A 14,253-nucleotide genomic window follows, 5' to 3' on the forward strand; every position below is an offset into this window, starting at 1 on the left:
AGTGCTTGAGAAACGACCGCCGCATCACCCACATTCTCAACACGGCTGATAATCGGATGTACACCCTCCTAGATCCTCGCTACAGGGACAACTTACAAAGCCTCATACAACCATTGAACCGGGAGCGTAAAATGCGGGAGTACCAAGACACACTGGTGCAGTCCATCATGTTCTCCATTCCACCCGACAGCAGTGCTGCTAGTGCTTTACAAAGCAGCTTTGTGCATCGAGGCAGTGGAGGAAGCTCTGCACAAAGAGGGAGCAGAGGCAGCGCCACAGCACAAGGCAAGACCAGTATGGCCCAAATGTGGCAAAGTTTTGTGTGTCCGCCACAAATGTCTACACCATCACAGACGGCTCCAGTCAGCAGGAGGCATCGTTTCCGTCAGATGGTAACAGACTACATGTCTTGCCCTGTCAGTGTACACCCAGACGGCTCTTCCCCCTTCAAGTTTTGGGTCTCTAAGCTGGATACATGGCCAGAGCTTAGCCAGTATGCATTGGAGGTGCTGGCTTGCCCTGCTGCCAGTGTATTATCAGAACGCGTCTTTAGTGCTGCAGGTGGTGTACTAACAGACCATCGCACACGACTATCCTCCAATAACGTTGACCAGTTGACTTTTCTGAAAATTAACAAGGCCTGGATCTCGCCAGAATTTGCCAGTCCATATACAGAATAAATAATTGGTTGGCAACAGTATCTAGGTCTCCTGTTGTGTTCATGTTTCTACCACCTGAACTGTAATCCCTGGGCTTCAACACAGCCAGTTGTCGCTCAGAAGTGCCGTCTGCACAGAGAAAAACACTAGCTCCTGTGTTAGTGGGGTTCAGTAACGCCAGCTGCTCCCCTGCTGTGTGGACGGCAAAGTCTCCTGCTCCCTACACATTCAAACTACTACAGATTTTTAAGCGTGCTCCACTTAGGCCTCTGGCTCCACTGTCTCTAGTTTTTCCCCTGTCCTCCAACCCCGCCAGTTTCTGCTCAGAAGAGGCGTCTGCACAATCCACACTTGTTCCTGTGTTATTGGGGCTCAGTCACGTCAGTGGGAATGTGGACAGAGCAGGAGACATTGCCGGACACACATCAGGGGATCAACTGACGTGACTGAGCCCCAGTAACACAGGAACAAGTGTGGATTGTGCAGACGCCACTTCTGAGCAGAAACTGGCGGGGTTGGAGGCCAGGGGAAAAACTAGAGACAGTGGAGCGAGAGGCCTAAGTGGAGCACGGTTAAAAATCAGTAGTAGTCTACAACCTATATAAAACTTGCTGCAAGTAGGCCTCCGCCTGCTGCATGATTGATCCTGGGCTTCAACACAGCCAGTTGTCGCTCGGAAGTTCTGTCCGCACAGAGAAAAACACTAGCTCCTGTGTTAGTGGGGTTCAGTAACGTCAGCTGCTCCCCTGCTGTGTGGACGGCAAAGTCTCATGCTCCCTCCACATTGACACAACATCTGATTTTCTACATGTTCCAAGTAGGCCTCAGCCTGCTGCATGATTGATCCTGGGCTTCAACACAGCCAGTTGTCGCTTGAAAGTGCTGTCCGCACAGAGAAAAACACTAGCTCCTGTATTAGTGGGGTTCAGTAATGCCAGCTGCTCCCCTGCTGTGTGGACGGCAAAGTCTCCTGCTGCCTCCACATTCAAACTACTACTGATTTTTAACCGTGATCCACTTAGGCCTCTGGCTCCACTGTCTCTAGTATTTCCCCTGGCCTCCAACCCCGCCAGTTGCTGCTCTGCAGTAGCGTCTGCACAATCCACACTTGTTCCTGTGTTACTGGGGCTCAGTCACATCAGTTGATCCCCTGATGTGTGTCCGGCAATGTCTCCTGCTCTGTCCACATTCCCATTGCTAGAAGTGTAGTCTACAACAGATATCAAACTTGATGAAATTAGGCCTCAGCCTACACCCTGATTGACCCTGGGCTCCAACATCGCCAGTTACTGCTCAGAAGTGTCTTTGGCACGGGTACTCCCTCCTGCCCATCCTGGTTCCAGCACGCCTGCTGTTTCCGGGGAGTGTCAACGTCACTTTGCCACCAATACGTTGTCCTGTCGTGTTGCGGTCGGGTTAGCCGAGTCTATGGTGCCTGCAGTTTATGGGCTTCCTATGTGGGCTGCGGATTCTGGTAATAAAGGCTGGTTCCGTAGTGCCAATAGGACAAGCACCCCCTGTAGGACTGTGGGTTTCATTAACTGCGGCCTGCTCATGGCTTTGCAACTTTGTTTATTATGGGTACCTTCTGCTACCCATCCGGGTTCCAGCACCATCAGCTGTTTCTCGGCAGTGCCTTTGGCCGAGGTGCCTCCTTCTCGGTATCCGAGCTCCAGCAACGTCTGCTGGTCCTTGGTAGTGCTTTGTAGCACAGGTACCTCCTACTTAGAAACCGTGTTCCAGCACCATCATCTGGTCCACGGTTTTGCCATTGGCTTTTGTTCCTTCTGCTGCCACTCTGGGTTCCAGCACCGTCAGCTGGTTCTCGGTAGTTCCATTGACTCTTGTAGCTTCTGCTACCCATCTGGGTTCCAGCACCGTCAGCTGGTTCTCGGCAGTGTCTTTGGCACGGGTACTCCCTCCTGCCCAGCCTGGTTCCAGCATGCCTGCTGTTTCCGGGGAGTGTCAACGTCACTTTGCCACCGACTCGTTGTCCGGTCGTGCTGCGGTCGGGTTAGCCGAGTCTATGGTGCCTGCAGTTTAGGTGCTTGCTATGTGGGCTGCAGGTTCTGGTAGTAAAGGCTGGCTCCTTAGTGCCAATAGGACAAGCACCCCCTGTATGACTGTGGGTTCCGTTAACTGCGGCCTGCTCGCGGCCTTGCAACTTTGTTTATTATGGGTACCTTCTGCTACCCATCCGGGTTCCAGCACCGTCAGCTGATTCTCAGCAGTGCCTTTGGCCGAGGTGCCTCCTTCTCGGTATCCAAGATCCAGCAACGCCTGCTGGTCCTTGTTAGTGCTTTGTAGCACAGGTACTTCCTGCTTAGAAACGGTGTTCCAGCACTGTCAGCTGGTCCACGGTTGTGCCATTGGCTCTTGTTCCTTCTGCTGCCACTCTGGGTTCCAGCACCATCAGCTGGTTCTCGGTAGTTCCATTGACTCTTGTAGCTTCTGCTACCCATCCGGGTTCCAGCACCGTCAGCTGGTTCTCGGCAGTGCCTTTGGCCGAGGTACCTCCTTCTCAGTATCCGAGTTCCAGCAGCGTCTGCTGGTCCTTGGTAGTGCTTTGTAGCACAGGTATCTCCTGCTTAGAAACCGTGTTCCAGCACCTTCAGCTGGTCCATGGTTGTGCCATTGGCTCTTGTTCCTTCTGCTGCCACTCTGGGTTCCAGCACCATTAGCTGGTTCTCGGTAGTTCCATTGACTCTTGTAGCTTCTGCTACCCATCCGGGTTCCAGCACCGTCAGCTGGTTCTCGGCAGTGTCTTTGGCACGGGTACTCCCTCCTGCCCAGCCTGGTTCCAGCAAGCCTGCTGTTTCCGGGTAGTGTCAACATCACTTTGCCACCGACTCGTCCGGTCGTGCCGGTCGGGTTAGCCGAGTCTATGGTGCCTGCAGTTTATGGGCTTCCTATGTGGGCTGTGGGATCTGGCAACAAAGGCTGGTTCTGTAGTGCCAATAGGATAAGCACCCCCCGTAGGATTGTGGGTTTCGGTAACTGCGGCCAGCTCACGGCCTTACAACTTTGTTTTTCATGGGTACCTTCTGCTACTCACCGGGGTTCCAGCACCGTCAGCTGGTTCTCGACAGTGCCTTTGGCTTAGGTGCCTCCATCTCGGTATCCGAGTTCCAGCAACGTCTGTTGGTCCTTGGTAGTGCTTTGTAGCACAGGTACCTCCTGCTTAGAAACCGTGTTCCAGCACCGTCAGCTGGTCCATGGTTGTGCCATTGGCTCTTGTTCCTTCTGCTGCCCCTCCGGGTTCCAGCACCATCAGCTGGTCCTCGCTAGTTCCATTTGCTCTTGCAACTTCTGCTACCCATCCGGGTTCCAGCACCGTCAGCTGGTTCTCGGCAGTGCCTTTGGCCGAGGTGCCTCCTACTCGGTATCCGAGTTCCAGCAACGTCTGCTGGTTCTTGGTAGTGCTTTGTAGCACAGGTACCTCCTGCTTAGAAACGGTGTTCCAGCACCGTCAGCTGGTCCACAGTTGTGCCATTGGCTCTTGTTCCTTCTGCTGCCCCTCCGGGTTCCAGCACCGTCAGCTGGTCCTCGCTAGTTCCATTTGCTCTTGCTTCTTCTGCTACCCATCCAGGTTCCAGCACTGTCAGCTGGTTCTCGGCAGTGCCTTTGGCCTAGGTGCCTCCTTCTTGGAATCCGAGTTCCAGCAACGTCTGCTGGTCCTTGGTAATGCTTTGTAGCACAGGTACCTCCTGCTTACTAACCATGTTCCAGCACCATCAGCTGGTCCACGGTTGTGCCATTGGCTCTTGTTCCTTCTGCTGCCCCTCCGGGTTCCAGCACCGTCAGCTGGTCCTCGCTAGTTCCATTTGCTCTTGTTCCTTCTGCTAGCCATCCGGGTTCCAGTACCGTCAGCTGGTTCTCAGCAGTTCCTCATACTTCTTGTACCTTCTGCTACTTTTCCAAATTCGAGCTTGTGGAAACGGTTTTTGGTTTTCACTCTGGATATCCCTGACGACGACCCTGAAGACGACGACCCTGAAGACCACACCGAAGAAGACCAAAAAGATGACCCTGAAGAAGATGACCAAGAGGAAAAAGAACATGAAGACAACCACGAAGATGCAGAACAACAAGACACAGAAGACCAAGAAGGAGAAAAACCAAAAGCAGAAGAACATTAAGCATAAGACTAAAAATCAGAGCAAATTATATTATCTAAATTATAAGCAGAAGACGACTAAGCAGTGTATGGGGGTGAGTCCGTTCCTCCTAGTGGTGCCCCTAGAAAATGCCTGCTGCTGCAGGCCAAACTGAGCGCGGACAAATCCTGTTGTAAATCTTTTGTGCGGGCTCACGCGTGCAACAGATATTAAGTGCAACGGGATCAAGTGTTTTGCAGTTAGACAATGCATTGAAGCTGATGTTCCTCTCTTCTCTTCTTCACACAGGTATTTCATTCCATCATCCATGTATGCTGTCTGACAAGTGTGAACTGCATCATATATTGCCAGATATTTTTATGGTATTTCATTCCATCACTCCTGTGGTATTTCATTCCATCATCCATGTATGCTGTCTGACAAGTGTGAACTGCATCATATATTGCCAGATATTTTTATGGTATTTCATTCCATCACTCCTGTGGTATTTCATTCCATCATCCATGTATGCTGTCTGACAAGTGTGAACTGCATCATATATTGCCAGATATTTTTATGGTATTTCATTCCATCACTCCTGTGGTGGGTCTTTATTTTTTTTTTTTTTTAACTATTTGGTTTCTGCTTTGAAGTGTAGAAAGGTTTTTTTTCCCTTTCTCTGTTTGATGGCCTTGTCCAGCGTTAGTTATTTACCCTGCATAGTAATGCCTGCTCTGGCCTTGTGCTAATTGGTTAATTACTGATTGTGGCCTTTTGGTGGCTGAAGCTAGCAGACATTTCATTTCATATATATTTAGCTCTGGTTGGGATAGCACGCGTGCAACAGATATTAAGTGCAACGGGATCAAGTGTTTTGCAGTTAGACAATGCAGTTGGACAGGGCAGGAGACAGGTAAGGTGCATAAGTTTTTCATGCACGCATGCTTCTTGGTCAGTCGTGCTACATTTGCATTGATCATATCAACCTGCTGCTTTTTTGTCTTCACCTCTGCTTTCTAACAACTCGCCTGCCCTTTTACACATTCTGTGCACTCTCTGCATATCCACCCCTCCCTTTTCCCCTCTCCCATGTATATACCTCTGAGGCTCTATTGACATTTCTTACCCACACCAAACCATCCAAAACCACCATGCAGCACTCAAAACGTTCATACAAATCATCCCACCACCTGCTTTTTCTGTTTTTTCTCCTTTTAATAGTTGCAGGTGACATCTCCCCCAACCCTGGGCCTCCCTCCACCAGCATACGTTACTCTCCTCCATCTGCATATAGAAACCCTGCTAATCTTATTAACATTCAGTGCATGCCTTCTCCTCTCACTTTCCAATGTGCTCTCTGGAATGCACGGTCTGTGTGTAACAAACTGACTTACATTCACGATCTTTTTCTCTCTAATTCCCTTAACCTTCTGGCTATTACAGAAACCTGGATCCAGCATTCAGACACCACCGCTGCTGCCGCTCTCTCGTTTGGTGGGCTAAAATTTTCACATACCCCCAGACCTGAGAACAGACAGGGTGGAGGTGTTGGTTTGCTCCTTTCATCACAATGTGCTTTCCAGGTCATCCCCCCGGTTCCCTCACTTACATTTCCTTCCTTTGAAGTCCACGCCGTCAGACTCTTTAAGCCCTTCTCCTTACGAGTGGCGGTCGTTTATCGCCCTCCAGGCTCCTCCCGCCAGTTTCTAGACCAATTCACCACCTGGCTTACTCACTTTCTATCCTGTGACATCCCCACCCTCATCATGGGAGACTTTAACATCCCCATCAATGATCCGCTCTCCCAGTCTGCCTCTCATCTTCTTTCTCTAACTTCTTCATTCGGCCTCTCACAGTTTACTAATTCTCCTACACATGAGGACGGGAATACTCTGGACCTGGTTTTCTCCCGTCCCGGCTCGCTGCACGACTTTACTAATTCACCCCTCCCGCTCTCGGACCACAACCTTCTTTCCTTCTCTGTCAAAAATTGTCTCCTCACCCGGAACACCCCCACTTACCACACTTATCGGAATACACGTACCATTAATACCCAACAGCTTAGGGACAATCTCCACACATCTTTAGCCCCCATCTCCACCCTCTCCTGTCCAGACATAGCATTGTCACACTTCAATAATACACTGAAGAATGCCCTAGATGAAGCAGCACCTTCTATACGCAGAAAGACCCGACACAGACAACGGCAGCCCTGGCATACAACGCAAACACGCTTTCTTCAGCGCTGCTCGAGGTGTGCAGAGCGGCAGTGGAGAAAATCTCTCTTAGCAGAAGACTTCATCCACTATAAGTTCATGCTCAAAACCTATAACTCTGCCCTTCATCTGGCCAAACAATCCTACTTCACCACCCTCATCACCTCACTATCCAACAACCCAAGACGACTTTTTGAAACCTTAAACTCCCTCCTGAAACCTAAAGTACAGGCCCCCATCACCAACCTCAGCGGTGAGGATCTGGCCACTTATTTCCTAGAAAAAATCAACCACATCCATCAGGATATCTCAGCCGTATCTCCTCAGTGCCTGGATCCCCTTCCCTGCCGCACCTCAAGCTCACTAGACATCTTTGAGCCTGTTTCAGAAGAAGAAGTTTCCAAGCTCCTCGCTTCTGCTCGGCCTACAACCTGCAACAGTGACCCTATTCCTTCACAGCTCCTGCAGTCTCTCTCACCAGTGGTCACCACTCACCTGACTAAAATATTTAACCTCTCTCTTTCTTCAGGTATATTTCCCTCCTCATTTAAACATGCCATCATAACCCCTTTACTTAAAAAGCCATCCCTGGACCAGAACTGCACTGCTAACTACAGACCTGTCTCTAACCTTCCCTTCATCTCTAAACTCCTGGAACGCCTGGTCCACTCCCGTCTAATCCGCTATCTCTCGGATAACTCTCTTCTCGACCCCTTACAATCTGGTTTCCGCTCTTTACACTCTACTGAAACTGCCCTCACTAAAGTCTCTAATGATTTAATAACAGCTAAATCGAAAGGTCATTGCTCCCTGCTGATTCTCCTGGATCTCTCTGCCGCATTTGACACTGTGGATCACCAGCTCCTCCTCACTATGCTCCGCTCTATAGGCCTCAAGGACACGGCCCTCTCCTGGTTCTCCTCCTACCTCTCTGACCGCTCCTTCACTGTATCTTTTTCCGGCTCCTCTTCCTCTTCTCGTCCCCTTACTATCGGGGTCCCGCAGGGCTCAGTCCTAGGCCCCCTCCTCTTCTCTTTATACACTGCCCCTATTGGACAAACAATCAGCAGATTTGGGTTCCAGTATCATCTCTATGCTGATGACACCCAATTATACACTTCTTCCCCTGACATCACCCCTACCCTAATTCAAAATACCAAGGATTGTCTGTCTGCTGTCTCTAGCATCATGTCCTCCCTCTATCTGAAACTAAATCTCTCTAAAACTGAACTTCTTGTGTTTCTCCCCTCTACTAACCTCACTCTACCTAACATCGAAATAACCCTGGAGGGTTCAACCATAACTCCCAAGCAGCATGCACGCTGTCTTGGGGTCATATTCGACACTGAACTTTCCTTTACTCCGTACATCCGATCACTCAGTCGCTCTTGTCACCTGCATCTTAAAATCATCTCCAGAATCCGACCTTTTCTCACCTTTGAAACTGCTAAGACTCTTACTGTCGCTCTTATTCATTCTCGCCTGGACTACTGCAACTCTCTTCTGATCGGTCTCCCTCTTACCAAACTTTCTCCTCTCCAATCCATCTTGAATGCGGCAGCCAGGGTCATATTTCTGTCCAGCCGCTTCACCGATGCCTCCATCTTGTGCCAGTCATTACACTGGCTACCTATTCGCTACAGGGTCCAGTATAAACTCATCTCTCTCACCCACAAAGCTCTCCACTGTTCTGCACCGCCTTATATCTCCTCTCTCATCTCTGTCTATCGCCCTACACGTGCCCTCCGTTCTACAAATGACCTAAGACTAACATCCCCCGTAATCCGAACCTCGCACCTCCGCCTCCAAGACTTCTCTCGTGCTGCTCCAGCTCTCTGGAATGCACTTCCCCAGGCGATCAGACTGATACCTAGCCCTGACCTATTCAAGCGCGCTTTGAAAACCCATCTCTTCAAACAAGCCTACCACATCAACTACCCAGCAAGCTAACTTTGCCCTGTTCCCTCCTTCCAAATATTATTCTGAATCTGCACCCTACTATTCATCTGTCTCCACACCCTTCATGCACAGGATAACTGCACTTGATACTTGTCTATTGCACTTAAACACACGGGCTGATGACCGGATCATGCAGCTTTATATGAAAATCCCTATTATAATTGCCAGACCTGAATTAACAAGCATTTTTCACCTACTGTGTCCCCCCATTTCCTTGTAGATTGTAAGCTTGCGAGCAGGGACCTCACTCCTAATGTCACTGTTTGAATTGTCTTAACTTGTATTGAATTTATTGTCTGTACATGTCCCCGCTTAATTGTAAAGTGCTGCGGAATATGTTGGCGCTATATAAATAAAAATTATTATTATTATTATTATTGTGACAGGCAGAACGCAAGGTGTAATCTTCAAACTTTTATAGAAAACAACTACAGGAATGCCTGTCACAAATAAGAATATGATGAAGAAGAAGAAGAAGAATAGGAAGAAGATGAAGAAGTAGAATATGAAGAAGAATAATAGTTGAATAAGAAGAATATGAAGAATGTAAAAAAAAAGAATAATAGGAAGAAGGTGATTGAAGAAGAAGATGAATAAGGTGAAGAAGAAGTTGATGAAAAAGATGCTGCTGCTGCTGAGGATCATGAAGGAGAAAGTGTGGGAGAAGTAAAAAAGAAGGTGAAGAGCATGGAAGTAGTGAAACATACATATCTGACAAAATATAAAAGAGGTTAGCATAGTCAATATCTTTGTAACTCAGAACGTCTTTAAAAAAAAAATAAATCCTGCTATTCCATTTGATTGGGCTCAACCTCTATGGCTTTAATATCTCCTACACCTCCCACAATACATTCTACATTATTATTAGTTGTTTTTCTTCATGTAGACTTAACCTACAAGGAAAGAAAGAGTTTTTTTAAATTCCGACATTTCTGTCCCATTGACTTGAATGGGACTTCCGGGATCGGAATCAGCGATACCCGATACTTTTTGGATATCGGCCGATCCAATCCGATCCGATATTTTTCAATATCGGGTGGTATCGCTCAACACTAATTATGAACTAACTTCAGTGTGAAGAACAATAATTCCTGGAAATTATATGGCCTGACAGAGCCCTGATCTCAACATCATTGAGACTGCAAGGGAGTACATGAAAATCCAGAAACATTTGTAAAAGCCTACATCTACAGAAGTAGTGGTTAGTTATCGAAGATGTATAGAAAACTCCCCTGTTAAATTCCTTCAAAACCTATGTGCAAGTGTAGATTGAAGAATGGATGGTATCCTTGGATTTATGTCAAGTAGATTAATTAAGGGCAGCCCGGTGGCTCAGTGGATAGCATTGCAGCGCTGGAGTCATGTGTTCGAATCCCACCAAGGACAACATCTGCAAGGAGTTTGTGTTTGTGTGTTGTGTGTGTTTGTGTTTGCGTGGGTTTCCTCCCACATTCCAAAGACATACTGATAGGGAATTTAGATTCTGAGCCCCGTTGGGGACAGTGTTGATAATGTGTGCAAACTGGAAAGCGCTGCGGAATATGTTAGCACTATAAAAAATAAAGATTATTATTAATTGGAAAGGGATTTCCAATAAGCAGGCATGATTTGATGCTGTTTTGAAAATAACCAGTGGTCACATCAAACTTTGGCTTGATTTAGATTTATGTTAGTTTGTTAGTTTGCCAAGATATTTGGAACAACTTCACTACCGAGTTTCTTCAAATCTTGTATGCAAGTGTACCTTGAAGAATTGATGCTATAATTCTATTTTGAAGGCAAAGGGTGGTCACATTAAATATTAATTTAATTTAGATTTCTGTTTTGTTCATGCACTTTGCATTTTGTTAATTGATAAAAATAAACTATATCTATTTCTATTTTTTTTTTTTAAAAAAGCATTCTATATGATTATATATATACACTGTACTCTGCAAAATTTTAGGCAGATGTGGAAAAATCCTGCATTGTAAGAATGCTTCAAATAATAGAAGTGTTAAAAGCTTATTTCTCATCAATTAACAGAATGCAAAGTGAATGAACAGAACTGAAATCTAGTTAAAGTCAATATTTGGTGATTTGGTGTGTTGTCTTCAAACAGCCTCAAAGCATGAATTCTTCTTGCACATATTATTTGAAGGATATATATATATATATATATATATATATGTATATGTATATATATATACACATAGAGAGAAAGAAAGAGAGATGAGCATATATCTAATATATAAAGCTCAAGTGTGTGTATGTATGTATGTATGTATGTATGTATGTATGTATGTGTGTGTATGTCCGGGATTGGCATCCGCACCGTCGCAGCTACAGCCACAAAATTTGGCACAGTCACACGTCTGGACCCCGAGAGCGTCATAGGCTATGTTGTGAGGCGAAATTTTAACCCCGCGCCTTCCAATTCACCAAACAATTTTGCCCCTATCTACATAATGGGGAAAAAGTGTGTGTGTATCAAACCCCGCCCCTCATTATGATGTCATAATGGTTGCCATGGTGATGCTGATTCATCATAGGTTGCAAGCCCCGCCGCTCATTATGATGTCATAATGGTTGACTATGGGATGGAGGATGTGTGATGGGTATATGGGCACTGGACTATGGGATGGAGGATATGCATGACGGGTATATGGGCACGGGACTATGGGATGGCAGATATGTATGATGGGTATATGGGGATGGGACTATGAGATGAAGGATGTGTGATGGGTATATGGGCACTTGACTATGGGATGGCGAATATGTATGATGGGTATATGGGCTTGGGACTATGGGATGGAGGATATGTATGATGGGTATATGGGCATGGGACTACGGGATGGAGGATATGTATGATGGGTATATGGGCACTCGACTATGGGATGGAGGATATGTATGATGGGTATATGGGCCCGGGCCTATGGGATGGTGGATATATATGATGGGTATATGGGCACGGGACTATGGGATGGAGGATGTGTGATGGGTATATGGGCACTGGACTATGGGATGGAGGATATGTATGACGGGTATATGGGCATGGGACTATGGGATGGCGGATATGTATGATGGGTATATGGGCACGGGACTATGGGATGGAGGATGTGTGATGGGTATATGGGCACTCTACTATGGGATGGAGGATATGTATGATGGGTATAAGGGCACGGGCCTATGGGATGGTGGATATATATGAAGGGTATATGGGTACGGGACTATGGGATGGAGGATATGTATTATGGGTATATGGGCACGGGACTATGGGATGGAGGATAATTATAATTTGTTATAACTAACCACAGTTAGTTACTATGCCTAGGCAGCGCCGGGCTCTTCAGCTAGTATATATAGAGAGAGAGAGAAAGAGGGAGATGAGCAGAGCAAAGGATCATGTTTGAACTTAATTTCCTGAACTTACATGAATTTAAACATTTTGATATTCGATTCGCGGGTCACAAAAAAATTATAACTAACCTGACACCATTTCCCACACTACTGAAGCATCACAGAATAGGCAACCATCAGTTTTCATTGTCCTGTGGGCCTTCCCATAATGTCTTGCAGCCAGGGCCTGGATAAGGGGTAGGGGAGGGTAGGCATCCACCTAGGGCGCTACTTCCTGCCTCCCCGAGGAGGATGCACTATGGGGAAAAAAGACAATTATGAATGCCTGCGGCCACCAGCATCTTCTTCACAGTGATGACTGTGGCACGGTCACACAAGGGAGCAGTGTAAGTCACTGATACTGCTCACCCCTCTCTCTGCCTGCTCTGGCTGTCCCTCCCTGCACTCAATCGTATTTGCTCTGTCAGATGCAAATACAATTGCTGTGATTATTGGTTTGATTTAGATTAGATTTGATTTAGATACGGACCTGATGGTTTGATTTAGATTAGATTTGATTTAGATACGGACCTGACTTGACATTACAATTGATTTATGGTCAAAGCTTGGTGATGTATTCATGTAGTGATAGTGGTCCTGGTGATGCATACATGTACTGGTGTTGCATTTATTTACTGACGGTGGTTCTCATGATATATTCTTGTACTGATTGAAGAACTGGTGATGCATCAATGTACTGATGGTGGTTCTGGTAATGTATTCATTTACTGATTGTGGTTCTGGTGCCATATTCATGTACTGATGATGGTTCTAGTTACCTATTTATTGATTATAGTTATTAAGCTGTATTTCTGCACTATCAATGACTCTGCTGTTCTATTTGCATACTGATGACAATTTTGGTTTCATATTCATGTAGTGATGATGGTTCTGGTGATGAATACAGCACAAGAGCCATCATCACTACATGAATGCACATGAAAGCCATCAGTAGTATATGAATACTGCACCAGAACAACCATTATTACATGAATACATCACCAGAACCACCATCAGCACATGGATATGACACAAGAACAAACCATCAGTACATGATCTACGACCCCAAAACCACCATCAGTACAGAAATATGTCACCAGAGCCACCATTAATACAGAAATACAGCACCAGAACTGCCATCAGTACAGAATTATGGTGGCACTGTTATTTGTAGCATTACTGATGTAAAAACAATCATAAGTATCCCTTATCTATAATGAGTCTGTTTCCATTAGGGTATCCACAAAATGTTGGACACCTTCATTGAAGCCAATTAGCCATCATTATAGTAAAGTTAGCTTGCATGACCATCATTGAGCTTGATATTTAAATATAGGATGTCAGGGATAAATCATTATTTGTCCCTGGTATTGTGTAAATGATTCCCAAACAATGATTCCATATGAAACTTTGAAAACATGCTCCCTGTTGAATCTCACACTTCCTCTTTCCTGTAGAATGTAAACTCTTATGATTAGCAGGGACCTCTTTCTCACCTGAAAAGTGGAAATTGTCTCTTCAGAGAGGAAGAGGACTAGAACTCTAGTGCCACCTATTGGAAGTAGCAATCCTAAAAGTCAATGTCGACCCTTTAAAGAGCCTTGTCACAAGCCAAACCAGAATCTCAATTTGCAGGCACTGTGTTTTGTGGTACTGCCCCTCGTCAGTGCAAAGTGTGAGATCTGGTTTGGCTGTGTCTGACCCATATCCAAGAAGTATCATTTCTCCTTGCAGAGATTGATATACTAAGCATGCCGAGATGAGGAGACTTAAAGCTGCATTGATCCTCTGGGAAATATGCAAATTGCCTCTTTAGAGAGGAAGAGGACTAGAACTCTAGTGCCACCTATTGGAAGTTGCAATCCTAAAAGTCAATGTCGACCCTTTAAAGAGCCTTGTCACATGATGTCAATCTCCGCAAGGAGAAACGGTACTTCTTGGATA

Source organism: Dendrobates tinctorius, unplaced genomic scaffold (assembly GCF_039654945.1).
Source record: "Dendrobates tinctorius isolate UK_male_01 unplaced genomic scaffold, ASM3965494v1 ptg000097l, whole genome shotgun sequence".
Taxonomy (NCBI): domain Eukaryota; kingdom Metazoa; phylum Chordata; class Amphibia; order Anura; family Dendrobatidae; genus Dendrobates; species Dendrobates tinctorius.